This window comes from Eubalaena glacialis, chromosome 2 (genome assembly GCF_028564815.1).
Source record: "Eubalaena glacialis isolate mEubGla1 chromosome 2, mEubGla1.1.hap2.+ XY, whole genome shotgun sequence".
In the NCBI taxonomy this organism is placed as follows: domain Eukaryota; kingdom Metazoa; phylum Chordata; class Mammalia; order Artiodactyla; family Balaenidae; genus Eubalaena; species Eubalaena glacialis.
This window is the reverse complement of record NC_083717.1, coordinates 132,277,895-132,290,921: the sequence shown is the minus strand read 5'-3', so window position 1 is coordinate 132,290,921 and position 13,027 is coordinate 132,277,895. Positions and strand designations below refer to the sequence as shown.

Below are 13,027 nucleotides of genomic sequence, written 5' to 3'. Positions count from 1 at the left end.
TGCATTAGATAGATAGATAGATAGATAGATAGACAAACAGAGCTAAATATTTGAAGAAATAAGTACTAGAAAATTTGCTAAACAGTTGGATAAACTCTAGATATTTCTAATATGTTTCTGCTCTTAATATTTATTAGAAGAACTTTTTTGCAAGCCAATAAAGTGAAATGTAATGGAGAGCATATATTCTCATTAGTATTGACATCCTTTAAAAACACTATGTTGTTCTGTGAGCCCCAGTCTTTCCGAGGGAGCGGTGGTGTGTTCGCCACCTCAGGGAGAAGATGTTCTCATCCATGGCGCACTTGGCGCGGGCGAACCCCTTCAACGCGCCCCACCTGCAGCTGGTGCAAGAGGGTCTCGCGGGTCCCCGCAGCAACCCCGCCAGGACCCCAGGCCCACCCCGCCGCTCCCGCAAGCTGGCAGCTGCCGCTGTGGAAGAGTACAGTTGTGAATATGGCTCCACGAAGTTTTACGCACTGTGTGGCTTTGGTGGGGTCTTAAGTTGTGGTCTGACACACACGGCTGTTATTCCTCTGGATTTAGTGAAATGCCGTATGCAGGTGGACCCACAAAAGTACAAGGGCATATTTAATGGATTCTCAATTACACTCAAAGAAGATGGTGTCCGTGGTTTGGCCAAAGGATGGGCTCCGACTTTCATTGGCTACTCTATGCAAGGGCTCTGCAAATTTGGCTTTTATGAAGTCTTCAAAGTTTTGTATAGCAACATGCTTGGAGAGGAGAATGCCTATCTCTGGCGCACATCACTATATTTGGCTGCCTCTGCCAGTGCTGAATTCTTTGCTGACATTGCTCTGGCTCCTATGGAAGCTGCTAAGGTTCAAATTCAAACCCAACCAGGAGGACTTCCCTAGTGGCACAGTGGTTAAAAATCCGCCTGCTAATGCAGGGGACACGGGTTCGAGCCCTGGTCTGGGAAGATCCCACATGCCGCGGAGCAACTAAGCCCGTGCGCCACAACTACTGAGCCTGCACTCTAGAGCCCACGAGCCACAACTACTGAGCCTGCGTGCCACAACTACTGAAGCCCGCGCGCCTAGAGCCCGTGCTCTGCAACGAGAAGCCACCGCAATGAGAAGCCCGTGCACCGCAACAAAGAGTAGCCCCAGCTCGCAACTAGAGAAAGCCTGCGCGCAGCAACAAAGACCCAGTGCAGCCAAAAATAAATAAATAAATAAATAAAATTCGAAAAAAGAAAACAAAAACAAACCCAACCAGGATATGCTAACACTTTGAGGGATGCAGCTCCCAAAATGTATAAGGAAGAAGGCTTAAAGGCATTCTACAAAGGGGTTGCTCCTCTCTGGATGAGACAGATACCATACACCATGATGAAGTTCGCCTGCTTTGAACGTACTGTTGAAGCATTGTACGAGTTTGTGGTTCCCAAGCCCCGAAGTGAATGTTCAAAGCCAGAGCAGCTGGTTGACACATTTGTGGCAGGTTACATAGCTGGAGTCTTCTGTGCCATTGTTTCTCACCCTGCTGATTCTGTCGTGTCTGTGTTGAATAAAGAGAAGGGTAGCAGTGTGTCTCTGGTCGTCCAGAGACTTGGATTTAGAGGTGTATGGAAGGGACTCTTTGCCCGTATCATCATGATCGGCACTCTGACTGCACTGCAGTGGTTCATCTATGACTCCGTGAAGGTCTACTTCAGGCTCCCTCGCCCCCCTCCACCTGAGATGCCAGAATCTCTGAAGAAGAAGCTTGGGTACACTCAGTAGATGAAAGCAAATGTGGACTGAATTTGCTTGTTGATCAGTGTTGAGGAAAATGCAGAAGGAACTTTTATATATTTGACAGTGTAGGAAATTGTCTATTCCTAATATAATTACTGTAGTACTCTTGCCAGAAGCAAGAGTTTCAAACTTACTGTTGAAATAAACCCAACTGTTCATTAAAAACAAAAACAAAAACAAAAAAAAAAACACTATGTTAAGGAAATACTGAGTATAGATACAAACTTGACTAAGAGAAAAAAAAGATATCCTAAGATAAAGGGAAAAGGTTAGCACCATAGTAAAATTTATTACCTGCATCATTAAAGGCAAATTTGGGTGCAAAAATGGTGACTCCAGATGAACATTTTGCTGATGGCATTAATTTTACAAAAGCAAAGCCTTTAAAATGTAGTCCATATCTTTATAATATTTTTAAATCACCTTTTAATGAGGTGAAAAAATATGCAAATCTGAGGTATTGCAGAAATTTGTTATCTCACAGCAAAGAACTTAAAAAGAACTTTCATATATAAAATGAGTTGCATATTTTTCTTTTACAAATAGACAAATGTCCAAAATTTTCTTACCTTTTCTATGATGAGAATAGATTGTCATTAGCATACTACCTAGAAGATTTTTTTAAGTAAATAAACACCAATCAAAATCCCAGCAAGTTATTTCATGGATATTGACAAACTAATTCTAAAGTTTTTATGGAGAGGCAAAAGACACAGAATAGCCAACACAATATTGAAGGAGAAGAACAGAGTTGAAGGACTGATGATACTCGCCTTCAAGACTTGCTATAAAACTACAGTAATCAAGACAGTGTGGTACTGGCAAAAGAATAAACAAATAGATCAGTGAACAATAGAGAACCCAGAAATAGACCCACATAAATATAGGCAACTGATCTTCGACAAAGGAGCAAAGGCAACACAATGGAGTAAAGACAATCTTTTAAACCAATTGTGCTGTAACAACTGGATATCTGAATGCAAAAAGAGTAACCTAGATACAGATCTATACCTTTCACAAAAATTAACTCAAAATAGATCATAGACCTAAATGTAAAACACAAAACTATAAAATTCCTAGAAGATAACAGGAGAAAACCTAGATGACCTTGGGTATGGTGATGCCTTTTCAGATACAACACCAGAGACATGATCCATGAAAGAAATAACTGATAAGCTGGACTTCTTTAAAATTTGAAACTTCTGCTCTGCAAAAAAACAACATCAGAGAATTAGAACACAAGCCACAGACTGGGAGAAAATACTTACCAAAGACACCATCTGATAAAGGACTGTTATCCAAAATATACAAAGAACTTTTAAAATTCACCAAGAAGAAAACAAACAACTTGATTGGAAAATGGGCAAAAGATCTGAACACACACCTCACCAAAGAAGATATATAGATGGAAAATGAGCATATGAAAAGATGTTCCCCATCATATGTCATCACAAAATGCAAATTAAAACAACAATAAGATAACACTATACACCTATTAGAATGGCCAAAATTTGAAACACTGACAACACCAAATGCTGGCGAGAATGTGGGGGTAATAGGAACTCTCATTCATTGCTGGTGGGAAGGCAAAATGGTACAGCCACTTTGGAAGACAGTTTAGTGGTTTCTTATAAAACTAAACATCCTCTTACCATACAACCCAGCAATCATGCTCCTTGGTATTTACCCAAAGGAGTTGAAAACTTATGTCCACACAAAAATCTGCACAGGGATATTTACATCAGCTTTATTCATAATTGCCAAAACTTGGAGCAACCAAGATGTCATTCAGTAGGTGAATATCCATTAACCAATACACGGTGGTACATCCAGACAATGGAATATTATTCATTGCTAAAAAGAAATGAGCTATCAAGCCATGAAAAGATATGGAGGAAACTTAAATGCATATTACAAAGTGAAAGAAGCCAAACTGAAAAAGCTACATACTGTATGATTCCAACTATATGACATTCTGGAAAAGATAAAACTATGGAGACAATAAAAAGATCAGTGGTTGCGCAGGGTGGAGGATGGAAGAGAGATTAATAGGCAGAACAAAGAGGATTTTTAGAGCAGTGAAAATACTCTGTATGATATTAGAATGATGGATATATATTATTATACATTTGTCAAAACCCATAGACTGTACAGCATCAAGAGGGAACCCTAAAGTAAACTATGGACTTTGGGGGATGATGACGTATCAGTGTAGGTTCGTTTTTGGTAAAAAGTGTACCATCTGGAGAATGATGTTGATAATGAAGGCGGCACGTGTAGAGGGTATATGGGGACTCTCTATACCTTCCCCTCAATTTTGTTATAAACCTAAAACTGCTGCAGAAAAATTGTCTTTAATAAATAGACTTAATCTGTCCTTTCAGAATAAAGATGAGAGTTTAACCATGAGTGAGAAAGCAACTGTTTTTCAAAAGAAACAGGCATGGACAGAGCATATTTGAAATGGCACTGTTTCCATTATTATGCAATTTCATCACCAAAAAACAATGTGGAAGTGTCATTCTCACACCTGCACACTTAAAAGCACAAAGATGATTTTCTAACATTATCAAATTTTGTAAATAAAGGGTTTCAGTGGGGCTCTTTCTGTTAAAAAAAATATTAAAATGTAATGCCTTTTAGTTAGTTCACAGGAACAACTGATTGAAATTATGGAAGATGGAAATGTATTATCTGAATTTCAGAAAAAAAGATTGGATAATTGTTGGATGGGATTGAAAAATAAAAACTGTGTTTTAATTATAGCCAATGATGCACTTCTATTTGTTTTTGAAGTATCCTGTGTTTAGCCACTGCAGCAATCAAAAGCAAGTATCAAAATAAACTGAACTATGAATCACTATATCAAAACAATGTTAAGTCAAGTTTTTAAAAAGTAATGAAGCCTATTTAAATACATCACAAAAATAGATTAGATGTTCTATTAATGATTGATATTTTGAATGAGTTAAATTCTTATTGTACCTCATTGCTTTTAAATTTCTGTTTTGTGTATGTTTTATCATGTACAAAATAAATAAATATTTATATGTATATACACTTACATTTATATTGGATATGCATGTTCTAAATCTTCTTATGGATAGGGCACATAGATAACAGGAAGACTGAATTAAAACCTATTGAAGGGTTTAGAGTTGGGAAATAACAAGATCAGATTTGAGTTTTAGAATGCATACTCTAGAAATGTGTAGATAGCCATGCAAGTTTGGAGACAGACAAGCTGGGAAACTATTTGACAGTTGAGTAGAGTAGTTAGGCCTAAAACAACACAATAGCAATGGAGAGGGATGAACAATGGCTAACGTGAAAAAAAAACATGGAAAACCAAATGTTTGTAAGGATCAGGGAAAGACCTGAAATAAGGACGACTGGACTCCTTAGTTTAGGGCATAAATAACTCCACTGGTAGTAAAGTACTTACCAAGACAGGACCTTCCAGACAGGAAATACCAGGAGAACAGCAGATTTAAAAGAGAAAGCTAACATACCTGCTGAATCTGAAATGCTATGAGAGATAAGTATTGATCTCAGAAGGCTGGGCTTACAGAGTTAAGAGTCAGCTTATAAGATTACACTTTATTACTTAATTAATACAGCCTAAAAATGATTGTTTTTCTTTATTGGGGGGAGGAGAAGGGTCAGTTACATCATACTGAGCTTAAAATTAACTGAACTCTTAAATCTTTTACATGTGGTACTGTTAAGTCATTTCTCTTATACTGTGTTTTTGCCATTGAGTCTTTGGATAAGAACAAGACTTTCTCCTGTGCTAAGCTCTCCTTGGATGGTGATCACTATCAAGCCCATCTGCCAGAGTCTCCAACTTTATTTCATCACTTGCTACCTTCTGTTAACTGAAAATTTTGTCATTTCATTTTGCCTCTCCTGGCTCTCAGGCACCCGTTACTGAGTTGATTGGTTCATGGTATCCTAACATCATCAGTATCTGCAAGGCTACTAGTTTATTTTATTTTGTTGTTGTTGTGGGTTCTTCCCGGAACAGGGCTTGAACCGGTGTGCCCTGCATTGGCAGGCGGATTCTTAACCACTGCGCCACCAGGTAAGTCCCTCCCCAACAGCTTTTTTAAAAATCTCAGTCCATACTGTACTGCATATGTGAAAGTTGCTAAGAGAGTATGTCTTAAAAATTCTCATCACAAGAAAAAAAATTCTGTAATTATATATGGTGACAGATGTTAAATAGACATATTGTGTTGATCATTTCACAATATATACAAATATCAAATCATTATGTTGTACATCTGAAACTAATACAATGTTGTGTACCAATCATACCTCAACAAAAAATTATCTCAGTCCAGATTTTCATAATTTTCTAAATGAGATTGTGTATACGTTCCATGAGGCCATTTTACCTGCTAAATGCCATGTTTCAACTTGTCTTATAAGAGAGATTCAGGTAAGGTCCTACAAGATTCTCGGGAAAGGTAACTAATGAGGTATTATTTGAACCTCAAGACTTTATCTAATAGCAGCTGTAAATGTAGGTTAAATATATTTAATTCATTTCTAACAAAGATGTATTCCTATCACACCATCATCTTCAGAGTTGGTCCCTCCAAAAATGATGAGTGAAAAAGAATGGAATGTATCATAAGGGCTATAGAGGTAACCACAAATTATAATAAGACACCAAATAATATTATAAAAGGATGAAGAGCTCTGAAGCTGAAGTTAATTTAGTATGTCATCGTTAGTATTTAGTGCCTGATTTGTACCTGTTGAGATATCTTAACTATATGGTCATTTTGTTACTTTTCAAAAGCACTAAATTCCTGTTCAGTTGAAAACATTTCCAGAATAAACCTATTTGGTCGTTTCATGGACATTATGCATTTGTTTATGAATCAATTATTGTAAATGACTGCATGTGCTTCTTTTCATTATGCAAATTCTGTGTATCATTACACTTTTTGCTTTTCTTGGCTGTATTTTAGTGTCTAGTAAGCTAGTGATATTGACAGTAAAACAAATATTTGGCACATATTTGGAGTGGATTATAACTCAGAATCAAATGTAAATGGTTTGTTGTGAAGACAGGAAAATACATGTTACTATCCATTGCTTGGATAAAGAAATTTACTAAGAAAAAAATATATAAAAAAAATATTTGAGCAGAGTTCAAGGTAACAGTTACAGAAAAACTGCCATATTAATAGGAATCAATAAACTCACCAGCTTTTTTCTCTCTCTACTTTCTGCCAGAGAGAGCATTGATAGGCAAAATGACAGAAATGGAGAAGGGGAGAAATGCATATGCTGCACTTAAAGTGTATTCTACAAGATCATAGTTCATTTTTTAAGTGATGGTATTGTACTCTTTTCTCCTTCACAAGTTTTATTCACCACCTCCTGTGATAAAGTTTATTTATTATCCTCAACTACCACTTCCATACTCAGTGTCAAAAATAATAATAATTACATCAAGAAAATAGCAAGTGATACTACTGATTTTAGTGTTTTCATCCAGAAAGGTGTAAACTATTCATTAAATTTTTTTCTGCCGTAATCAATTTAATTAATAATTTGGATCATTCAATATTTCCATGAAGAACCACAATGTGACCATAAGGATAAAAAGAACTCATATTAAAAGGAGAGGAGAACAGCAGACATACAGCAATAAGAACAGAGCTGGTTAAAAGCACTAAAAGCAGAAATATTTACAGATCACTCTTCTTCAGCTTTTCCTAGAGCAACAAATCCAAACAGTGCTATGCCTTCTGTTGCTTTCTTTCACTTTACAGATGCTGAAAACTTTCAAGTTTCTATCTCCTAGAAGCGGGGTGGGAAAAAAAGCTGGTTATTATTCCTAAACCCATTGAAATTGCATTTGTGGCATCAAAATGGATTTTTTTTGAAGCAGGATGTTGGATTGACAGTAAAGCAGCTGCTCTGCAGCAAACGAAAGCAAAAATTAATAAGAGACCTTAGCAAAAGAAAGACTATTGGTTTTGCACACCCAGAGCAAATTGGCTGGATTTAGAAGAGCACACTTTGATCTTTTCCAGACTAATTACTGCTCTGTGGTTTGACTGTTTTGTGCATTAGTTGCCCTTCATACAAAACCGAAACTGCTGTGGTACACAGCTGTAATACAAATGAAAATTTGACATTCAGTAAACAAAGCATGGTAAGGGTCATTCTTTTAGCACAATAACTGCGTAATACAATTTTAGAATGCCTTTTGTATACAAAAAATTACACATTTAAGGCAGTTTTGAACTCAGAGTAGGCAGTCAAGGCTGTTTGTAAAGGATAGAGAAATTGCTCCCAACTCTGATCTATAAATACAGATTGAAAACAGTTTATTTCAACATTGTACAAATGCTGAGGAATTTACATATTTACAGAAATAAATGTGTCCGTTTTTAGAAGACGGTTTTTCATTTGTCTAGAAGGTTAATTGGGAGCAGATTTCTTAAGTAGCTGTTTGCAGTGGCAATAATGGTGTTAATTCACGAGTATGAGTCTAGATTTGCTTCTGGGAAAGATTTCAGGTTATTTTATAGAAATATATTTAGCTTATAAATGAGTTATCCTTCTAAAGGGCATGACTTTATGTCATTTGTATTTTTAATGTGTTTTTGACAGTCACTCTAACAAGCTGTACAATAAATTATCATCAAATGACTAAAACATAGATCAGATACATTGAAAGGCTTTTATATTATAATATGATTCAGTTTGTATTTAAACCAAGTTAACCTCCGGAGCTATACAAACATTACCTAGTTCCTTCCAACACACACATTTGTGCAACTTCAAGTATACCTACGCTTAGTCAGAGAACTTATAATAATTCCACTATCTAATGCTGAAATCTTTCAAATATAGAGAAATATTTGATTAAAGAATTGATCTATCAAAAACATTTCTAGCTAGACAGAACCAAAAACGCCAACACTTTATGCTTTATTTCTACCTCAAACATTTGAAAAGAGGTGATTTAGAGAAGATTATGATATAGCTCATTCAATTAACTGTTCATTAGAAACTGAAAAAAATATTTATCCAGGATTGATTAATAACCAACAACCATAGCCAAGACAGTATATCATGCGTGTGAAAGATTGGAAATACTGAATTCTTCCATTCAACCATTTAAGAATACCACACATTGAATGTTGAGCAAGTTTTCTTTCAGTCATTATTTCTTTAATTGCTAGATGACTTATATAAATTTTATGACCTTCAGTGCCTCCCCTTTTTGCTTTCAAAATTTAGCTGGATACACCCTTCATATACACACAATGCTGTTTTCTAAATGCCTGTTTCTGTCTGGCTCATTTACCTTTACCTCACAGAACATCTCTCTTGGGGGTGGGGCTGTGTAGGTGGGGGTGGGTAGTTACCTATTCACGGCAAGAGACTTGAGAGTTCAGCACAATAGATTTTCACAATATGTTTAGGCGAGGCCCAGAGCTCCCGTGCTAAGCACCATGTGGAAAGGTAGATAAATACATAGAGATAGAGCCATAGACCTCAGCCAAGTGGCTTGAAGAATAACAGAGAATCTATAATGCTTTCTGCTTTAGCAGCAATCAAACTCAACCTCTGCAAATTAATCAGCCTGTAAAACACCAAGAATGGAGAAAAGAGGATATTGATTCCTGGAGAAGTCACCTATATTTTATTTTCCCATTAAAAATAATCACAGAATGCTATTCTAAAGTGTGAACATTTTCCCCCCAAAGTACAAAACAGACCAGTTCCTTTTTGCTATTTCAAAGATTATCTCAGAATGACTCCATGAAACACTGGTTTTAATTTTTATCTGGGGAGAAAACTGTCAAGTATACCCATAAAGCATTATGTGCCATGCACTTTTTTTTCTTCAAGGGTGTTAAAAAAAATGGGGGAAGGAGGTCCAAGAGGGAGGGGATACATGTATACGTATAGCTGATTCACTTTGTTGTACAGCAGAAACTAACACAACATTGTAAAGCAACTATACCCCAATTTTAAAAAAAAAAGGATATTCATTTTTAACTTTTATCTAAATTAAAACAAATGACATTTTCAAAAAATGGGGGTGTTAGAGTCTTGGGGTTATAGTAATTTCTCTTTCCTATGACCATTAATTACTTAATGTCCCTTTCCATTTACTTTTTTTTTTAATATATCTTTATTGGAGTATAACTGCTTCACAATACTGCGCTAGCCTCTGTTGCACAACAAAGTGAATCAGCCATATACATACATACATCCCCATATCCCCTCCCTCTTGAGCCTCCCTCCCACCCTCCCTATCCCCCCCCTCTAGGTCATCACAAAGCACCGAGCTGACCTCCCTGTGCTATGTGGCTGCTTACAACTAGCTAACTATTTTACATTTGGTAGTGTACATATGTCGATGCTACTCTTTTGTCCTAAGTCATGCCTTCAGGTTTGGAAACTATCTGCAAAGGAACAAGAAATTTAAAACTACTTTTATTTTTGCCTTTTCAAAATAAGTTCTCTGGTTAAACCGCCAAATGAAAGACCCCCTTCTAACTTACCTTACTCATAAATTTAAAAGAAATATGTTCATTGAGTTAAAACTTTTTACAACAAAAATTGTAATTCTGAAAAATGAAAGTAGGTTTTACTTAGCAGTGGAAGCTGTTTTTCATGTTTTCATAATTATCCTGTAAAATAATAAAGAATTCTTTCATGTCCTTTACAATCAATTACAGCCTTGTTATTGAAAGACTTTTTGAATTCTACCCCCCTGCAAATGGTTAATTTTCCAAGTTTGCGCTTTGGGGGTTATTAGAGTCACAAGTTCTGTTTTAAATTAAACACCTAATTAAAAGAAAACCATTCATAAATAGCAATGTGCATAAATCGGAATGAAATAATAGTAGCTCCACGTCTGTCCCCTTTTCCCACAAGGCTCTTAGAACATTTTTTTGTCCCCAGGAAAAAACTGAAATTTGTCAGTTAGCACAGTTGCAACCCAGACATCTTTGCTGAATATTCAAATTGGCCTCCACTGTCACTAGCGTGTTTGGGTGTAAAAGAATGGCAGCAACTGTGATCTGCCCCTAGAAACACTCCTTAAAGCAGGGTGTCCTCCTAGGCCATTCCGAGACTACTATCAATACAACCCTGCTTCCTTCTGGCAAGAACCTAACTCCATCCAGATCAAGAGAGGAAAAAAAAAAAAACTCTCAACCTTTGGGTGAAATGTGTGCTTTCAGCAACTCTCGTAAAAAAAAAAAAAAAAAAAAAAAAATTCTCAACATATAATGGGGCTTTTAACTGCTCCCCGAACCATTCTTCATCTTCTTAAGGTTGGAGGTTACAGGGTACTTTTTAAAATGGATTTAACACTTGATGATCACTGAGAAGATTAAAGGCAGAAACGGCCAAGACTGGATGGCAGGGCCCCTACCAAAGGCTTGACACCATCACTCTCTTAGCCTGCTTTTCACTTCTGTGCATTCAAACACTTCTCAACTAGATTTGAAAATTTCAGAATTCATCAAGAGCCAGACCAGAAGATAGCATATTCCAAGCATTTCATCATCAAGTGAAGTTCGGTTATAGAGCTGATTGCCCTCTGACCTTAGGGAAGCTATTTCGCATTTCTCTTCCCCATCCATAAAGGTGATAAAAGGTAGTTTTGTGGGATAAAGCTTGACAAGGGTGAATGAATGAAATTATGCCTTTAAATGGTTTGAAGTCAGGTACAATTTAAGTAAAAAACTAGTACTTTTCACACATTGTGATCTTACATCAAAGCAAGGGGAATGTAATCTGCTGCTTTTTCATCTGAACAAATCCAGTAGCAATCATGCTTATTAAATACTTGTACATAGTTCTGTGATAAAGCTGTGCTGTCATCCAGGAGCTAATTATCTCAAATGAGACTGTATGTGAAAATACTTTGTAAAGTATTTAAAGTATAAAGTGTAAAAAATGTAAAGTACTACACTTGTAATAGTAATAATAGTAATAGTTATTCAGTGCTTACCCGGTACCAAGCAGTATGTTCTACAAGGGTTTATTTAACCCTCACAGCAACCTTGGGAGATAAATGCTTTTTATCACCATTTTAAAAATGATGCACCCAAGACTGAGGGACACTGAGTCACTTGCCTATTCCACACAGCAAGAGGGAAAAACCAGGGAAAAAGCCATGGTCTGTCCTATGTCCAAACCCCAGCACATCATACACCCCATACTATGTACGGGAGTTCTATGGCAATGATGTTTACCTTTTCCCCATATTAGAATTCAGTGGTTTCATCATGACTGACAATTTATACCTCTGAAAATGCAAATGTTGTTATGAGTTACAAAGTTGAAACATGGCATGTTTTGTTCATAAAAGACTTTTTCTAAATTAATAATGTACCCCAGAAGAAATTGCTTTTGTTCTCATTTTGTTTTTCATATGAGTACAATAAGTGCTAGAAACACAAACCAATCACATCATTACTTGTTAACAGTTAGATTTTTAAATATTTGGTGGTAACTATTATGGTACCAGAAAATATTGCTGACAGCAGCACTATAATCAAATGTCACTATGTAGTCAAATAAATATATAATTGCCAATTCTACACATGAATTTTCTAATCTGAAAATTTCCTGGCATGAAATAATGGCTCCAACAGTATTTCCCTAAGTCATTTTAGTTAAGAGTTTATAAGAATCATATTTTTCAAATATCCTTCCTATCGCTTCTGATTATGATAGCAACAAACTGTATTCCCACTTTACAACAGGAGAAACTGTGACAAAGAAAAGTTATAATAGATTGTGAAACAAAGTATTTTAGTTTCTTCTAAAAGTCAAGTACATCTAAAACTGACCCAACCATTTAAGGCTACTTCTAACTTTTAAAATATTTTACAAGAAAAAATCAATTCCAAGTACTCATTCACCACAATTTATATTTCAGAGTACTGTAATTAATTTTGGTACATGGTATATGAAAGAAAAGAAGACTAAAAGTTCATCTACAGTAATATAAATCTTGCTAAAATAGTGAATTGTGATAATTGGGAGTTTCATTACAATGCAGAGGAAATACCTTCTAATATCAAAATATTTTCCTTATTTTACCATTAGAGATCTATGAAAAGTTTGGGGAAACATTAGGAGATATGTTTTCAAGTAATTTGGTGTGAACTTTGCTAGCAATGATCCAAATAAGTTTTTAGATTACTCTTTCAATAAATTGCAGTATTTCATGCAAAAAGGTATCTACTTTACGACTAAGGTAA

The 13,027-nt window shown here is 36.0% G+C and overlaps 1 pseudogene; it reads left to right on the top strand.

Annotated features, from left to right (window-relative positions):
• The first annotated feature begins 265 nt into the window (after positions 1–265).
• LOC133085420 (solute carrier family 25 member 3-like) lies at positions 266–1,907 on the top strand (annotated as a pseudogene).
• The last annotated feature ends 11,120 nt before the right edge of the window (positions 1,908–13,027 follow it).